This window comes from Columba livia, chromosome Z (assembly GCF_036013475.1).
Source record: "Columba livia isolate bColLiv1 breed racing homer chromosome Z, bColLiv1.pat.W.v2, whole genome shotgun sequence".
NCBI lineage: Eukaryota > Metazoa > Chordata > Aves > Columbiformes > Columbidae > Columba > Columba livia.
This window is the reverse complement of record NC_088642.1, coordinates 16,858,866-16,877,115: the sequence shown is the minus strand read 5'-3', so window position 1 is coordinate 16,877,115 and position 18,250 is coordinate 16,858,866. Positions and strand designations below refer to the sequence as shown.

At 37.5% G+C, this 18,250-nt stretch overlaps 1 protein-coding gene across 1 annotated transcript in view; it reads right to left on the bottom strand.

Annotated features, from left to right (window-relative positions):
• JMY (junction mediating and regulatory protein, p53 cofactor) overlaps positions 1 to 18,250 on the bottom strand; it is a 70,625-nt gene that overhangs the window by 49,990 nt on the left and 2,385 nt on the right. The gene's annotated exons all lie outside the window — the stretch shown is intronic.

Genomic DNA, 18,250 nt, shown 5'->3' with positions numbered 1-18,250 from the left:
TCTCTGGAAGGTAATGGTGTGAGCACAAAGCACAAAAAGCAGCTTAGTAGAAGAATCTGTAATGTGGTAATCACATATGCTACCTCACTAATTTACCACTTTCAGGTATGGAGAAGGGGAAGGAGTGATAGGAAAGGAGCCGAAATAGGGGAAGTCATATTCTGATCTTTCCAAGTTTTTTGGTGTCCTCTTTATTTTTTTTCTCCTCTTTTCCTATCAGTACATTGGACCCACACAGCCCCATCATATCAGTGCAGCTTCAGACAAAAATCTACATGAAACAAAACAGTGATCTGCATTTCTGGTAACTTTGCCTTCTAGTTAGCAACTTTAGCCTAGACATTTTATGCATGAAATTTCAAGTGCACTAAGTTTCCATTAATTTAGATTATTTTCGTCTTTAGAATAGAAATTATCTAAGTATTGTAAGTTTGAAAAATGAAGTTTTAATTCATATAAGACAGCACAACAAATTCTGTCCATTCCTTCCTTTAGGTCTTACAAAGCCAAAAATTCATCTGTTTGTACAAATTTGCTACAATGTATGTTTTTAATTTATATGCTTGTTTCACATCTATTTTGGGCATTTGCCTGGGCAGACCTCACATGCTGCTGAAAATCTCTTACTGTTTCTAAAAAAAATATTCATCTGTTTAAAAAAGCCTAATCTCATACAGACATGCGGAGTACTTGATGCATTTAAAAAGACAAGATTATCTGAAATTAATTCCCCTCTTATATAATTTTTAAAGTCAAAGTCTCTTGTCCTTGATATGGTCATCTCCAAAGGATATATTCACAGTCCAAGTCTATTTAAACTTAACACAGATTAGGAATACCACGAAGTATATCGTATGATCTATCCGTTCATTCAAGTTGGATGCCAAACCTACATGAAAAATTCTGAGTATACTGAACTCCATGAAGTGTTACAACTAGAAGACAAAACAAAGGGAACTGTAGATTAAAACTGAAGATTTGATCGACAGTCCTTGGTTGTCTGGTCAGTTTATATCCCAGGACAGTCAACTGAAAGAAGTCTCGATTACCATACTGTCTACTCAGTTTGCTCCATTACATATATGTTACTATGCTGTGTTTCGGTTACCTGACCAGATAAGAAAAATCGTCTCTTCATAATGTAAATTTTGTTTCTGAAGATCCCCCTAACTCCACCTAGGCTTCCTTTGAAGCACTAAAGATCAGGCAAGATTAGAGAGAAGATGCAGAGCAGAATGCAGAACGGCTTGTAGTAGCTTTATTTATATGTTCAGCATTAAAATGATGGTCAGATGAGAAGCCAGGAAGAGCTTTCCCTCAACAAGGCTTAGCAGAGATGAAACGTCTCGGAGAGATGGTGCAGAACTGATGTGACATTCCTCAGAAGCATAAGGCAACTTGTTGCATTACATAAACAATTTCACCTGGGCAATTGTTCCTATTGCAAGGTCATTTGCTATGCCCTTCTGCTGTCTTCCAGCAGTGTGCAATATTTTGTGCTATTTGAGCTCTCACTGAGAGTACTGGGTAGTGGTTTCTGGCTTCAGCCTGTAAAACTGACATTTTATGAACTTTCAGGGTTAAACACACATAACATAACCTGCAATTAAGAAGTCATCTCAGATGCTCCTGGGTTTGAGTCCTATTTCCCTATGGATTTCATGCATTATTCCAGCCCACTAGCTGTTTTAACCATCTACTCTATAAATCCACCTTCTTCCTCAGCAACTCTTGGGTGCTGCTAGTGCCTAAAAATAGTTGCCATCTTCAAGCCTTCTCCTACTTCCCCTGGGCATTATCAGAAAACCCTCTGGCAGTTCCAAAGCTGTAATTAACCCTCTGTCAAGGTACTGAAAAAACAAACCTTTCTTCTCAAGCCACCCAATGCAAGAAGGGTCTCTATTATTAGCAGCAGCTCTACAGCATACTGTAATGTTAATTTCCTTTTAGTTCCTTAGACTATTAGTATCTTCTTATCAAATAAATTCATATATTTGTTTCATTGTGACACCCTACTATTCTACTAAGATACAAATCCTTGAGGGCAACAAAAGACTACAAAAATTAGAGAAAACTTATCACCATTTAAAGGAGAATCTTAAGTAACCTCATTCCAGGAACAAAACAATACAATGCAGGGGCATTTTTTTTCCTTTACAGACCACTCTTAAGGCCTGTTTAATAGTTCTGATATTCTGGAAGACAGCCACAACTTTGCAGAAGCTGGAGTGAAAGCACCATGAAATGAAGGACCATTTCCATTTTATGACCACCAGTACAGCACACAGACATCTTAAGGACAAGAAAAGCAAGAATCTACTTATAATTAGTTGGTTGTTCAGCGAAAATCATGTTCATCACTGGAAATTGTAGGGATAAAGTAATGAATTTTTATCACATTCCTTCCATACAGAAGACAAATAAATGGGCGTCATTTAAAGGTCTCGTCCACATTCAGTTCTATTTGGTTTGCTGCTGAAGCTACCCCAACCCTAAACCTAATGCTCAACTCCTTCAGAAATACAAAACTCCCAATAAAAAAATACAAGTGAGACCAGGTTATTAATACAGAATATATACATTATTAGATTATTAGCACAAGGTTAGCAACCATTCTTCCTTCCTAAGGCAATGACGTACACAGAGTCTATTCCCTGTGCCTAATGAAGACCTTCCCGAAAGTAAATGGTGATGAAATTTCATTTAAACTGTAGTTGCCAGAAAAGACAAAACAAAATATGAAAACTGATTTAGAAACTGAAGAGTATCATCTTATTCTGTTTGTAGGCAAGACCAAAGAGCTGTTGAATAGAGATATGGAGAGCAGTGTAGGGGAAAGGGACCTGGGGGTCCTGGTGGACAGCAGGATGACCATGAGCCAGCACTGTGGCCCTTGTGGCCAGGAAGGCCAATGGACAGGGAACTGCTGGAGAGAGTCCAGCGCAGAGCCACGAAGATGATTAAAAGGAGTGGAGCACCTCCCTTATGAAGAAAGGCTGAGGGAGCTGGGTCTCTTTAGCTTGGAGAAGAGGAGACTGAGGGGTGACCTCATTAATGTTTATATATATTTAAAGGGTGAGTGTCACGAGGATGGAGCCAGGCTCTTCTCGGTGACAACCAATGATAGGACAAATGGCAATGGGTGCAAACTAGAACATAGGAGGATCCACTTAAATTTGATAAGAAACTTCTTTTCAGTGAGGGTGACAGACACCAGAACAGGCTGCCCAGAGAGGTTGTAGAGTCTCCCTCTCTGGAGACATTCAAAACGTGCCTGGACACATTCCTGTGTAACCTCATCTAGGTGTTCCTGCTCTGGCAGGGGGATTGGACTAGATGATCTTTCAAGCTCCCTTCCAATCCCTAACATTCTCTGATTCTCTGTGACTCTGTGAATAGTATGGCCAGCAGAACTAAGGGAGTGATTGTCTCGCTTTACTCAGCACTGGTGAGGCCACACCTTGAATCCTGTGTTTGGTTTTGGGCCCCTCGCTACAAGAAAGACATTGAGGTGCTTGAAAGCGTTCAGAGAAGGGCAACGAAGCTGGTGAGGGGTCTGGAGCGCCTGTCATCCTGAAGGGGCACTGACACAGGAGACAGACCGTGCTAAGCTGGCTGTGTAGAGGGCGTCTCCCACTTTGCTCTGTAAGCAGTCTGACGGAAGCTTCCCGTTTTGGATCAAAGTCAGCTGAAGCATTTTTTTAGCTGGCTGCCATCCAGGCAGTATGCAGACTATCAGATAACAATAATGCTGGGTCTAGCACAGAATCCACTGAATTAATAATGTCATAAGGCAAACCAGGCCCTCCATAGACTCACAGGTAGTTCAACTGTGTATGTTCCAATTTTTGCACAAGAGGCACCTAGACAATACACTATATTAGAAACATGAAAATTCACCTAATATCTTATTTACTATGGAGACACTGGTTAAGCTGTCTGGATGCCTAAACCAACCTGGTGTCTTAAAACCATGCAGTTTTCAAGGTGTTAGTATAAAATACATGAACAAAGTTTGTGGTCTGTTTTGTGGACCACTCATTATTAATTCTCAGCATAGACATTCAGTGTTACTGTTCACTTACTTCAACAGCCTCAGTATGAATTTCTGACTTTCACAATTTTTTAATTATGTTATTTAAAGAAGTGGGTGGAGGAGGGCAGAGTAATATCCTGTACAGGCCTGACTAGTGCTATACCCATTGAATGCTGCATTTATTTTAAGAATCATGTTTCACAGATGTTACATTGTTCACAACTAAATGAATCCATATATTTTAGGCAACTATTATGCATATAGACTCTAACCAGCAGGAAACATATTATTTTCAATTTAACAGCACATATATTTAAAGTATATAACAAGCATTATTTATGTCTTCTGTATTTTTTTTTAAATATTTTGTCCATAAAGCTTTAAAAGCATTGTAGCAGACAGTGCAATTATGTGTGAGTTGACCTCAGTTTGGAGTGTAATCCAAAGCTTGATTTAATCAGTGAAGAGTCAAGTCTTACATTTCCTTTGTTATTATTCCTAAAGCTTCCCCTGTTATTCATATTTTATTTTGTGTATTTTATAAAAGTATTGCATGACAGAAGTGACAGATACCCAGTTTTAGCTAAAACAGACCGTATTTTTCAGTCCCTTCCTAAGCTGCTTCATATTTTTCAAAATAGTCATCACACAATACCCTATTTTCCTCTTAATTTGGATTCCTGAAAGCCTGATAGTATTAGTTGCCATTTCCAGAACAAATTCTGAAGATTTTTAATTGAAGCAACATACTTAAGATCAGAGGTAAAACTAAGGATAGTTGTTTTCAGAGAGGAGCACAGTAGTGTAGAGTAGGTTTTAGATACTCCATCCTTTCCACTGAACAGCAGTCCTAAGAGTGAAACACCAGATCCTTCTGCTGATACACTTGCATTAGCCTGCAACAAGCTTCGGACAAGTTCAAAAGAAGTGAAGTTCCAGAGTACACAAAATTTGGATGTGAAATTTTTAGCAACTAAACTTAGGCTGCAATTTCTTATATCAGAACGTGCTTTAAATTGTTTCAATTCTCTTTTTAAGCTATCTTTAAAGAAACAAAATATATTGTTCAAAACCAACGCATTCCCACATGTCCTGCTAATAAGCAAAGTCCAAGTTACATGAAACCTGTACTACATGCTAACTACTTTTCTCTCTCTTACACGCGTGGTCCTGTATTTAGATGTCACCTGTTGTGGCTAAAAGATCAAGATTTTCCAGGACATCTAGTTTTCTGTTTGCATGGTTGCATTGTCATCTTACTTTTGTAACATAAAAAGACTATTTGCATTATTGCAGCAGGTGAATGCCCTCAAAATGGACCAAAGACTGATACTCCAATATATATCTAAAATATCTGATTTCTGCTCCAACTGTAAAATATATCTAAGAGACTACAAAGGATGGACATGGAGATGGGACAGCATAAACAAATAAGTTAATACTGCCCAGCATAAGCAGTGCTGGCACCAGCACTACATCTGTCTGAACTCTTAAGATTAAAGGAAGATACAAAGAAGTGAGTTCCATATTAAACTTATCTAGAAACAACACTGTTTATAATTGGTACATAAAACAATCATCCACCTACTGAAAGACAGGAAATTCTGCTGAAGACAGGGAATTGGAAGTGTATGATGATACATTGCAAAAGTTATTGTCTGGATTATGGGGGAATTTTCTGAGGGGCTGTTTAGAGAAGGACTGGGCTAATTAAAATAATCAAACCAAATCCATACATAAAACACCTAAAGTTCAAAGTTTGCAGTTAATTTAAGAAACAACCAGCAAACACATACATACACAAAACAAAACCCAAAAAATATATTAGAAAGCAAAACATGGGGTGTTTAAAATACAAGAAATAAAAAGGAACAATTCCATAAGATGTGTCTTCTAGGTCTCTGAAGAGCTGCTCAAATCAAGTGAGCCACATTATTCTTCTTTAAACCCTGTTTAAAACAGTCTTCTACCTGCATGCAGACAGCCTGTGTACCTCGGTATATGTGCACAGAGATGTATTGGGAGCAGGTGGCAAAGTTTCTGTAGCAGAGGTCTACAGAGGTGGATTCTGTGAGAAGATGCCAGAATCTATCCCTGCATCCAACAGAGCCAATGCCAGCCAGACAGCTCCAAGACAGGCCCACCATTGGCCAAGGCTTAGCCCATCAGCAACAGTGGTAGCACCTTTGGGATAACATATTTCAGAAGGTGCAAGAAAACTGTTGTACAACATCTGGGAGAGTGGACATGAGCGAAACCGCTCTGCAGACACCTAGGACAGTGACGAAGGAGGGGGAGGAGGTGCTCCAGACACTAGAACAACCCATGATGAAGAGCATGGCTAGGCTGGCTCCACCCTGGAGCCCATGGAGGTCCACGGTGGAGCAGATAACCACCTGCAGCCCATGGAGGACCCTATGCCAGGGCAGGTGGATGTACCTTGAAGAAAGCTGCGACCCTGCGGAGAGCCTGTGCTGAAGTAGGCTCCAGGCAGGACCTGCAGCCCTATGAAGAGGAGCCCACACTGGAGCAGGTTTGCTGGCAGGACTCATGACCCTGTGAGGGACTCATGCTGGAGCAGTTTGTGAACAACTGCAGCCCATGGGAAGGAACCACGCTGGAAAGGTTTGTGGAGAACTGTCTCCCATGGGAGGGACTCCATGCTGGAGCAGGGCAAGACTGTAAGGAGACAGAAGTGGCAGAAACTACATGTTGTGGACTGACTGCCACCCTCATTCCTCATCCTCCTGCATCACTAAAGTCAGAGGTGGCAGAGAAATCAGGAGCAAAGTTGGGCCCTGGAAGAAGGGACAGGGGGGAGAGAAGGTGTTTTTAAGACTTGGTATTATTTCTCATTATTCTATTCTGATTTAACCGGCAATAAATTCATTTCCCCAAGTTGAGTCTGTTTGCCCATGACAGCAACTGCTGAGTGATCTTCCATCTTAATCTCAACATGTGAGCCCTTCATTATATTTTCTCTCCCCTGTTCAGCTGAGGAAAACTGATAGAGTGTCTTGGCGGGCATCTGGCATCCAAGGTCAACCTGCTATACAACAGTACACCAGAAAGCTAAGACCAGCACATTGCAGATTGCCTGGCCTCTTTTAATTCATGTCAGTTATCTTTGCTTATACCTAGATTAACAGCTTCTAGGACAGTAACAATTACTTTTGTGAAGTTCATTTACACTGCCTACCAAAGTGTACCTCATTGCAATACGCTATGTGTAATACAAGTCCATAGCAATGGAAAAGAACTGAACTGGGTAAGAAAAATTGAAGTAGTATTTTAATGTAGCCAAGGGAGCCAAATCATTATTTCCATGTATGCATCATTACTGAACAATGCAGCTTCTCTCCTCCCACCCGATATTCTAAACAGAAATCTCAGCAGAACTGTATGTATATACATAGCTTGCTGGAATGTCACAAGGCTCAGGCTTAAAGCTGCCAACTCTGACAACAATGTATTGCAGACCAGATCTCTTCTGAAAGCTCAAGAAGAAGATGTTGACAATTAAAAACTATGCATCTCCTTTTCTGTAAACAAGACAAATATGTATAACATCATGGTAACGCTGTTTTTATTTTAAGACAGTACTCATCTGATCACACTAGCATACTCTGTGATGTGGTTGTGCCACTCCTGAGTTACACTCTAATGTCAAATGAGTGCCTATAAAAACAGGTACTTGTTTGAATTTACTGTATTACTTAGAATAGCACTGCCACAAATAAGCTACAGAAATCACATGGCTTTTATATTCTATTACTATTATATCTTTCTTTGCTATTCTATTAAACTGTCTTAATCTCAACCCACAAATAGTTTTTTTTTCATTCTCCTCCCCATCCCCTGCAGGGGGGATGGGGAGAAAAAGGCTGCATGGCACTTGGTTGCCAGCTGGGGTTAAACCACAACAATAGCAAACAAGGGCTAATTGCACAGGGGTGCTTATTGTACAGGAGTGTTAGGCATTTTTTTCTCTGCTATTAGTAACACAAAAGAAGTATTTACATTGTAATGTAATTGGATTAATAAAATAGATATGTTTACTGTATTTCAAAGTTATTATGGCACTCTGGGACTCCTTCCTCTTGGAAAGGGGCAAAATAACTAAAAGATAAAGTCACTTGTGAATCATTGATCAGTTGGAACATGGTAACACTGAATAAAAAGACTTCTAGGTAACACCTCACCCTGAAGGCTTGGCAAAGAGTTTTATTTTATGCATCCTAATGAGTTCTAAGTAACCTTTTTCTGCAGCAGTCTGATGTAAAAAAAAAAAAAAAAAAAAAAGTCAACAAACACATGTGCGCACACAAAACACCAAAGCCAGAACACTGAGAACATACATTACATAAGTGTTCATGCTGTGCCATAAGATACATTACCTTTTGGTCCACTGACCCTCTTGTGTGCCTCTGTACTATGCTATTAGTCAGACAAACATATTCAAGAGCTTCAAAACTGACAGCTGTCTGAACAAACTAATATTTGCATATAATTAATACATTTACTTTCCAGGTATTACAGTGCTACTCTTAAAACCCTTCTTTGTGCAAGGTTTGCAATTCCAGGACACAGGCCTAGTAAAATACCCACTCTGCTAAAAAGAAAATGTTCTTTTACAAAAACAAAGGTGAGAATTTGATTGGAAGAAAAAAAAACTAAGAGGTACAATCCACTTCACTCTGAAGACAGCTCCTCTGAGTCTTCATCAGCAGCACCAAATTAGTACTCTCACCAGTTTTACAATGCATTTGGCATGGTAGCAGATATTCTCAAATGCATGGTAAATCTAATGTTAGACTTCTAAAAATCTAACTCAAAGTTGGTAAAGCATTGTGACAATACCAGATTCAAAGCACTAGTACATGTGAATTTACTTTTTAAAGCTGAGCTGATTGAATGACTTGCTTCTAAGAAAAGGAGATTCCAGATGCCATCCCCTCTTTCCTTCCGATTCCACCCCAGTTTCTTGTCCCTTCTGTTCTCAGGTGCTCTCCACCTCCACTGCACTGGCTTTGGTATTTCTCAGACCTTTCACCAAACTAACTGAGTGTCTGGCAGTAAGCTCTTTCTGTAGTTACTTTTGTATTAATTCATTGAGGTTTACTGAGTTGAATCAGCACACCACAAGGACAAAGAACATAACAGGAATAAACACAAAGCTGAACCGGGGAGGGGGGTTTGTGGGCAGAAAGCTATAGGATCCACCCCTTTGAGCTCTAGAGCCCTAGCAAGGTGATCATCCAATTCTTCAGCTCCCTTCAACAACATGGCTGATGAACAGCCTTTAAAACCTGGACGTCAGCTGACAGCTAACTCAAATAGCCTTCTATGCAATTTCTCAAAGCTGGCAGAGCTCAACACTGTTTCAACCTTTACAACACCTTGCACAATGGTGAAATCATGGAAAGGCAGATCTAAGAAGGAAATAGCATTACAAATGACTAAATGCAATTTTTGAAGTTTCTAAGCTAACATAATTGGGTTTTTTATTTAGAAGTTCCATACAACATCCGAAAGGCTCAACAGAAAGAATACATTTACAGCCCACAATTATGAACAAAAGGCTAAGTAAGATATCAAGAAATTACTGAAATCCTGTATCATTCACACAAGTCTTCCTCTTATTCTAATAGCAAACACCATGTCAATAATAAGCTACTGAACTACTTTCATAACAACACAATATTTAAGACAAAAGCAGACAAATATCAGTATCAAGTGAACACAGACTTGCATTCTGTGGTGTTACCCATTTGGGTCGGTTGTATTCTTGTTGTCATGGAGAAATGAAGGGGAAAGGATACACAGTTTAAATGTTATGGAGAAAAAAAATCCATGTGTGATAAAGCAGCATGATAAAACAAAGTTGAAATAATACAAACCATTTTACCTATTAACTCAGATCTTCTAGAACAGCTCCAATACTCCAAGTAGTGTGGGTTTTTTTTAAACTCCTCCCACATATGGATTTTTTGCTGAATTATACCACTCTAAAGCGATAGAATGGTACAATTTAAAATTCTGACATCTAATGACTATAAAGAAATACCACATTACTGAAGACTGAAGAATTTGGGCTCTGAGGCCAAGGTATTATTTGTAGAAAAACTATAAATTTTCAGAAACTTCTAAAACTGATCTACAGATTTTTGCCTCAGTAATTTCACAACTGAATTAATACATTTGTTTATTTTTCTTTTTTAAAATTTCCTTAAAACAGATATAAAGCACACAGTGTTATTTAAAGTTCATTTGCTTATTTGTTCAAAAAAAAACCCTAATCAAAGTCAGTTCTATTTTAAGCATGGGGTTCAACCAGAAAACACGGAGTGATTCTTTCTACATTAATAACCTACGATTCTAAGTTATTGAAAAATCTTTAAAATTCTCCCTAAAGTAGATCAAAATATGTCATGATGCAATGCTGTCATGTGAAAAGTTCTATTACTACTAATTTGAGATGACCCACATAAGTTGTCCACAAATCATCACAAACAAATGCTAATTGATTACTTAAACATTTTTTCAAAGCCATTCAGCTTCCTCACACCAATATTATAGCATTTTTTCCAAAAGAAGGTAATATAAACATTTGTCTACAAATGCATTTTGGAAAGTATTATAACACTAGCATAAAATAAACAAAAATTTCCATTATCATTTATGAAATCAGAGGTACTCAATTTACTCTCAGGAAAAAATAAAAGGTTGCTGAATGACTGGAAGTGTTTTATAACACTTTCCAGGAGCAACTTGTTGGCAAAGTCCCCTAAGCATTTACATTTTTTTCTGAATGGATGTTTGTCTGCCACATACATAGTGACAAAAAAAAACCAACAAACCATATATTTTGTAAAAAATTTGGCAAAGCAGCAGATGTGGTTTACCTTTATTTCAGTAAAGCATCTGACACAGTCTCTTACAGCATCCTCACAGCTAAACTGAGGAAGTGTGGTCTGGATGATCGGGTAGTGAGGTGAACTGTGAACTGGCTGAAGGAAAGAAGCCAGAAGGCTGTGCTGCCATCCAGTGAGACCTGGACAGGCTGGAGAGTTGGGCAGAGAAAAATTTAATGAAATGTAACAAGGGCAAGTGCAGAGTCTTGCATCTGGGTAGGAACAACTCCAGGTTCCTGTATAAGTTGGGGAATGACCAGAGAGCAGTGTAGGGAGTAGCCCCATAGGCTGTTTCCCCAGAGCACTATCATGCTGAACACCAGTAGCAGAACAAGACTTCTGGACCTCTATTTTTAACACAGGAAAATGTTTACAACAGCAGAATATCTTATTTACAAGCTTTCAGTACGCAGTAAATGAAAAGTAACTTTTGGCATATTTTAAAAATAAAGTTATTTTACTTTAACTAGGGTTTTGTTTGTTTTCTGGGAGGGAGAAAAAAAAAAAAAGGAAAAAAGAAAAAAGAGAAGAAATAATGTAACTGTTACATTACTAGCAAATCCAGATTACTCCAGTTACCCAAAATCACAAAACACGTTTTACATGGAGATTTCTCGATGGAGTTCAAGTCACGTTCAATTGCTTCTCTTGCTTTTGTGTAGTACTAAAAAATATACATTCTGGCATTATAGACTCAGGGTAGAACTATAGTATCACCAAAGAGTTAATAGCTGATCCTACTCTGAAGAAAATAAGGAGGTAGAGAATTGACCCTATTTAGAAGATACTCTCAATTGCTGAAGCAACAGGCTCAACATGCCACAATCCCACCTTATTCCATTGCCAACCCCCATTTAGCAGATAGCAATCTGAGCAACAGCTCAGATACGCATACATAACATCACTGAGTTAGTCAATATGTATCTTAAGAGTATCATCATTCTCTTCCCTCTTCTCCTATGCTGCTATCCTATCTTCGTTCCTTCCCTACTACATTCCTTGTGGCTAAGTTTTCATCTCTTGAAAAGACAAAAAGGTTTCGCAGATGCACCTTTAGTTGGACCGAGTCCCCACTTTGACTGAAGTTCTTGCCAATAACAGGAGTTTCCTGGTGGACTGCAATGGTGTGTTGTGGTGAGTGCACTCGACTGCCCCCCCAGCCAAACCAGCAGTAGTTGCAGAATCCAAAGGAGGTGAAGGTCTGAGCTGCAGCTGAGCAGCAGCCTGATTCTGCTTGGCAGATTTCCTCCATGCAGTAAGTAATGGAATGAGCCTTGCCACTGAACTCCGTTAAATCACACTTTTCTTTAAGTGATCTAAATACTGCTTTGTCACAAGCAAAACCCTAGATCATCTATCGACAACAAATGTTTCTACTAATATTAAAAAACAGATCCCTGAAAGCATCTCCTCAACCAGGAAAAACAGTAGGTGCAGCCATTTCTGAAAAAACTCTGCTTCTCAGTGCCTTCTTCAGTTCTGTGGTAGCAATATTTACATATATAAGAACATAAGCCTCACTGATCATCTGTAATTAGTGTTTTCTCATATTATTGCAAGAAATGTAAAAAAATAATTAATGATTAGAAAGAGTCTGCTTTCAAATTCTAAACCTGCCTGTGTAAAAGTATCTCAACCAGAAACAGAGGGGGAAAAAAGTGACCTGATTAAGAAAGCACTTTTAAAAGGCATCAACTTGAAGGCAGGACATTCATTTGAAGGGAAAGAAAATAATGCTGGAAAAATTGAGAAAAAATATGCAAGAAGACAAAGGTAAATATGAAGAAAAGACAACCAAGACAACCCAACACCACCTCTAAAAGCTATGACATTAGGTGAGCTGTGAATCCTGAGAAGCATAATGGATTACAGAGTGGTTATTACATAGGTGGTACACACCTCTTCAAAATGTTCTGGCATATGAAAATGCTGCAACTGCATATCAACTAGAATAACTTAAAACAAAAAATAGAAGAAAGTGTACCTCTACATCTAGGAAAACAAAACAATTCAAATTCTGAAGGGGAATATCAAATGAAATAATCTCATCAGCAGAATATTCTCCCAACTGAAATGGTTGAAATGGCTGAAATGGTTCTCCAATCCCAGTTCAGAGAGTTAAACAGAGGATACATTTTTTCACCTCACAGGTGCTTGGATAAAGAAACTAACCATGAGACTGGTAAGCTGCTGCCTTCAGTTCCTAAAAACTAAGTCTAAGCTTACTGACTTAGGGGTCATAGTAAACAGTATTGCTATATTCAACAGAATGTATTCTTATTTTTCATGTAAGACTTAAGTTCTGCCAATGAAGACCTAATTTTTCAAGCAGATGTCTTTTCCTTTGTGTACATATCATTTGTACATGTTTTGAAGAAACATACATTATTTAAACATTCTGCTGTTCTTAGACACAACAGTTGTGTTCCATCATCTTCAGCTAGCTCTTTCAAACTTAAGAAGGCATTAATAAAACAATTCATGAAGTCTATCTACATATATATGCCATAAGTGCACTGTAAAAAAAACAAAAAAAAAAACAAAACAAAACAAAACAAAAAAAAGCTTTAAATCCCAAAGAGGTATCCTAGAAAAGAGACAACACAAAAAGATCGACAACAACAATAAAAAAATCTAATTAACCTATGATCACAAGTCTATAAATCTCTGAAACAATTTGCTGCTACCTGTAAAAACAGAAGTAAAAGGGAAAGGCAGTCAGAAAAAAACAAACATTTACTCAAAAAGATATCAAATGGATGAAGGATAAAACACAAGATTTTCAATTTAAAAGTAAATTGCTATATTGCTTATGACTTAAAAGGTTTTAATACTCAGACTAAAGAGAGAAGCAAATTCTATGGTAATACGGTCAAATGTCCTTTAAGTACAGGATTCCGAGAAGCTGTTTTAAGGCACATATTTTAAAATGCTGTGTAATCACATCTTAGGCTTTCAACAAATTTGAGTCCACCATATGAGCAAGCAGTTGTGTATTTAATTATCCTTGCTACTGCGACAGTCCAAGAATCCCAAGTGATATAGCCCTCTCTACCCTACTTCCACAACTTTCAGTAGTATCAGATATCATCATGAAGTGTTTAACTTGTAACATGGCTTTATATTTATAGAACATATTTCAGAAACTCACTGAAACACTGTAAATAAAATACCTGTGTGACTTAAATTTTTATTATTTGCAGAAGAGGGGAAATGGTGAACCACTACACTTTTAATTCTGCTTATCTGAGAATGTACCACAGGATCCTTGCTATTGGGCTTGATGCTTGCAGAAAGAGTCAGGTGTGAACATCCACTGCTTAAAATGCTGGGACTTTAAAGTATTTATTAGCATAGGATTAGTTTGTAACAATCAGAAATAACTGCTAATGACTCCAGCTGCAAATTTGGTAAATACAAAGATGACTGCTGACAAGGAAGAAAATATCTTTGGTTGGACAGCAACACAAGAACTAGCCAGAGTACTATTATCATGTGTCTCCTAAGAACTTGGAGTCTACTTAGCATGCCCTACAGCTGCTGACATTTATATTTTGGTCAGTACTAACATACAGGATTGGTACAGCACTTAAATAGCCTATTTACAAAGCATTTAGAAGTGAATCAAAACAGTTTTACAGGAAAGAAATGTTAACATGACAAATAATGAGTACATAAAAAGAAGCTTTCAAACAAAAGTAGGTTGGATTTCCCAAATGTTCAGCATTAGTCTTAACTCTGCTCTACTTCATGTCAATATGAAAATTTTAAAAAATCCACAGCATCTCTCATTTTAATATTTTCTGTTCCCAAACTGAACTGGTGTTCTCTTCTCCACCGAGACACCATATATATCTTCTAAATCTAGCTTTTCCAGTTAACATACAGGATCCAGTTTTCTTCGCTGCTTGCGTAGAAATATATTACATTGGTTTTGAGGGAAACACTACTGCTAACATTTATTTTTTGTATTACTGAAACACTGAATACTTCTTCATAGTGTTTAATATTATCTACGAGTTCGACGTTGAAATCTCTCTTAAAATCACTGTGGCTAGCAGTACATCATTGAATAGAGAGGTCACCTTACCTCTGGAAAACTTGCACTTTTGATACAGCGCCCCACCACCTACTATATACACATTTACCTTAGAAATGAATGCACATAGCCAAATGCAAGGAAATAAAATTATCTGAGTTACTGAGATGATCCTGAATATTAATTTTTCTCTAAAATATTAAGACAGGTGCAATAAAACAAAAGAATAACCTTTTCTGATGTAAACAGAAATACGTGACAGTACCCTTGCCCACAATTTATAACTGTATCACTCAACAATTTTTGTGATTTGACTATCATATTTAATTCATTGAAAAAAAAACAAAACACTTCCCCTTTAAAGCTGTGCAAGTCATTTGAAAAGACTGTATACATACTGATTTAAGAAGAAAATGACAATACAAATTTCTGTAAGGAAACCTACATTTTTCTTCTCATACAACTTGTTACTGTAACAAACTAGTTAAATTTTTTTTTCTGCTGATTTTTCTTAACCTTTCTAACCCTTTGAATCAAAAGAAAACTGAGCCAACCAACAAAGAAGTTCCCAGGGCTACTGTGATGCATCGTAAAATATTCCACTATACAGAGCAAGGAGGTTTAAAATATCAGTAGGTCCTCATTTCCAACGCAGTATGGCTTAGCCACAGAAAACAATATGCTCTCGGTATTTCTTCAGAATTTAATAATCACTAAAAAGTGTTTCTAAACTTTTCTATTAAAGTATTTAAAAACACACATAGAACAGAGATGCAGAATGGTCTTTGAAGGTCTACCTGCAGATACTAGAATTCATAGATTGTACAGATAAAATGAAAGCAAATGTCTGACTAGCTTTATAAATGGCATTCAAGATTTTGCAGGCCGTCATCTGTCAAGTTTCAGACTGCCATGGTAATTAAGTGCTATAAGGAACAGAGAGATTCACAGGTACCATTAATCCAAAGATGCTGAAGTAGGCATGTAATGTAAAGATAGGCTTCCCAAACTCACAACTTGCTATGCGAGAGCAAAGAATAAGCATGCAATGGAACATGTTTGTTGGCGTGACTAAGCCACCAAACCCTTTAATCATAGTTTATACTAACACCACATTTTATTCAGCAGAACTATGAGTACATTTAACCTTTTGCCAACAGGGCATTGACAGAAGTATGACATAATCTTCAATATTACTTTACTCACAAAAATTTACAAGCATGTTATGATTAGCCTAGAAAAACTCCTCCCATGTTATATGGGGAGGAACATGGACAGGAAACTGGCAGGAACAAGAGTACAGAGGAGTCCTGCTTCCGCCTTCTGGATGCAAAGTTTAAGGTTTTGGAAATACTGGCCAAGAAGCTGGAATACCAAATAAGGATTCGATGTCATCCTCTCTGCTGTAATAGCAGCATCTTTTTATCTGGTCATTAACTGAGTCTGTATCATGTCTCCATCTCACAGCTCAGACTTTTAGCTGAGCATCCAAGGAATTTTTTAAACAGGCAAAAACTTAATGAACAAGGGATCTGGACAAGCGTTTATTTGTTTTTAAAAATAAGGTAGAACAGTATTTACTCCTTTAGATACAAGGTTTTAGTTCACCACAAATTAACACAAATTCCTAAGCTATTCCAGAATTAATAGTTTTATTTTAAAAAAATCAAATATGTGCTATTTCAAAACTGCAAATCATGCAGAAGAAATTAATTCCAGGTCATGCTATTCATCTACAACTATTTTTCTTCCTCATCTTGGATCTGTTTCTACTTGCAACATTCTTCTGGCTTATTAAAGGTTTATTATTGAGACAGAGATAAAAATGCCTATTACAAAGAGCAACAATTATTAACTGCTGTGAAAATAAACTTGCTTGTGTATAACTTATGGAAAGCAACAGATGGCCAAGTAGGGGATTCTGAAACAAGGAACAAGAGGTTTTGTTGCTTATTTCACTTCTCCACCTCAAAGAATATAATCAACAGAAACTGCAAGCAATATCTAACTGCACAGAAGAATGTGTCCTAGAAAAATGAGATATATTAAATAACTATAAACTGCAGAAGCATATTTTTATATGTTAAGCCAAACTCTTGGAGTTTAAAACTTGTTTTTTGCACAATTTTGCATTAATGAAGATCTTCCACATTCATTATGCTCCTTGATACCATTTCAGTTTCCAAAACTGCTCAACCCTTTCATTTGCCTCAAAAACTTCTTGTAAGAAGTAGAGTTGTTTAAAATCGCAAGAATACAACATTCCTGCAATATGCTAACAGGCAGAATTAGCCAACAGCCAGACTTCCAAGCACTGATGGAAAAGTAAACTAAAGTGAGAGATGAAACACTAATTCAGTAGGTTCTCTCGAAAGTATGAAAAAACTTTAACTCAGAAATACCAAACAGTACCCACCATCCATTGCTCCATTTGCTAAGAATTGCAATTACAATACCAGTATTTGCTTAAAAGAAAGGCATTTCCTGTGGATGAAGTAAACCACTAACAGGTAAGGAAAAGAGAAACCTGAGAGCCAAAAGGGAAAGAACAGGTCATTCTATTGGTTTCTTAAACATGAACTACCTTTAATTAAAGATGGCTCAATTTACACAACTGACAATGACAGAAGTACAGCTGTACTGACTGTAGGTATATCAGTGGTTTGGTAACTATGGGAAACTAAGGCTGTACTGTAGTCAAATACACAAACAGGCTCTGCCATTTTGTCTGCACCAAGTTCTGAATATTAACAGAGAATATGATGTTGTAATTTAGAGATCTTGATGGATAAAGCCTGCATTGCTTATCGATAACCAATATATTTTTTGCCAACAGTATTGGTGCTAACAAAACAGAAGTTGTAATTCTTGCACAGTAATTCCAAATTAGTGTTTCCTCAAAAACACCACACGCTTTGAGTTAGGTACACAGTTCCCAAACTTCACATGTTTAACAGGAACTTCTCTTGTCCTGCTCAACTCCTTACACAAATTACTGAGCTGAAGGCTAAGTTAATCTAAGCACATGTTCCCAAGCATTCATGCAGTCAAAGAGAAAAAAGCAGAAAACAATATTCTGGACCAAAAGTACTGCGGAAGACCATTAAACTAATTATCAGTTGTATTTCAAAATTAACAAGGATTAATTCAGCCCTTTAAATAGCCACGGGGAAAAAAAAAAAAAAAAAAAAAAAAGACAAATATAGGAAAAATCACAATGATATATCCTACCACAACAGTTTGGTGATAAACTCATACCTG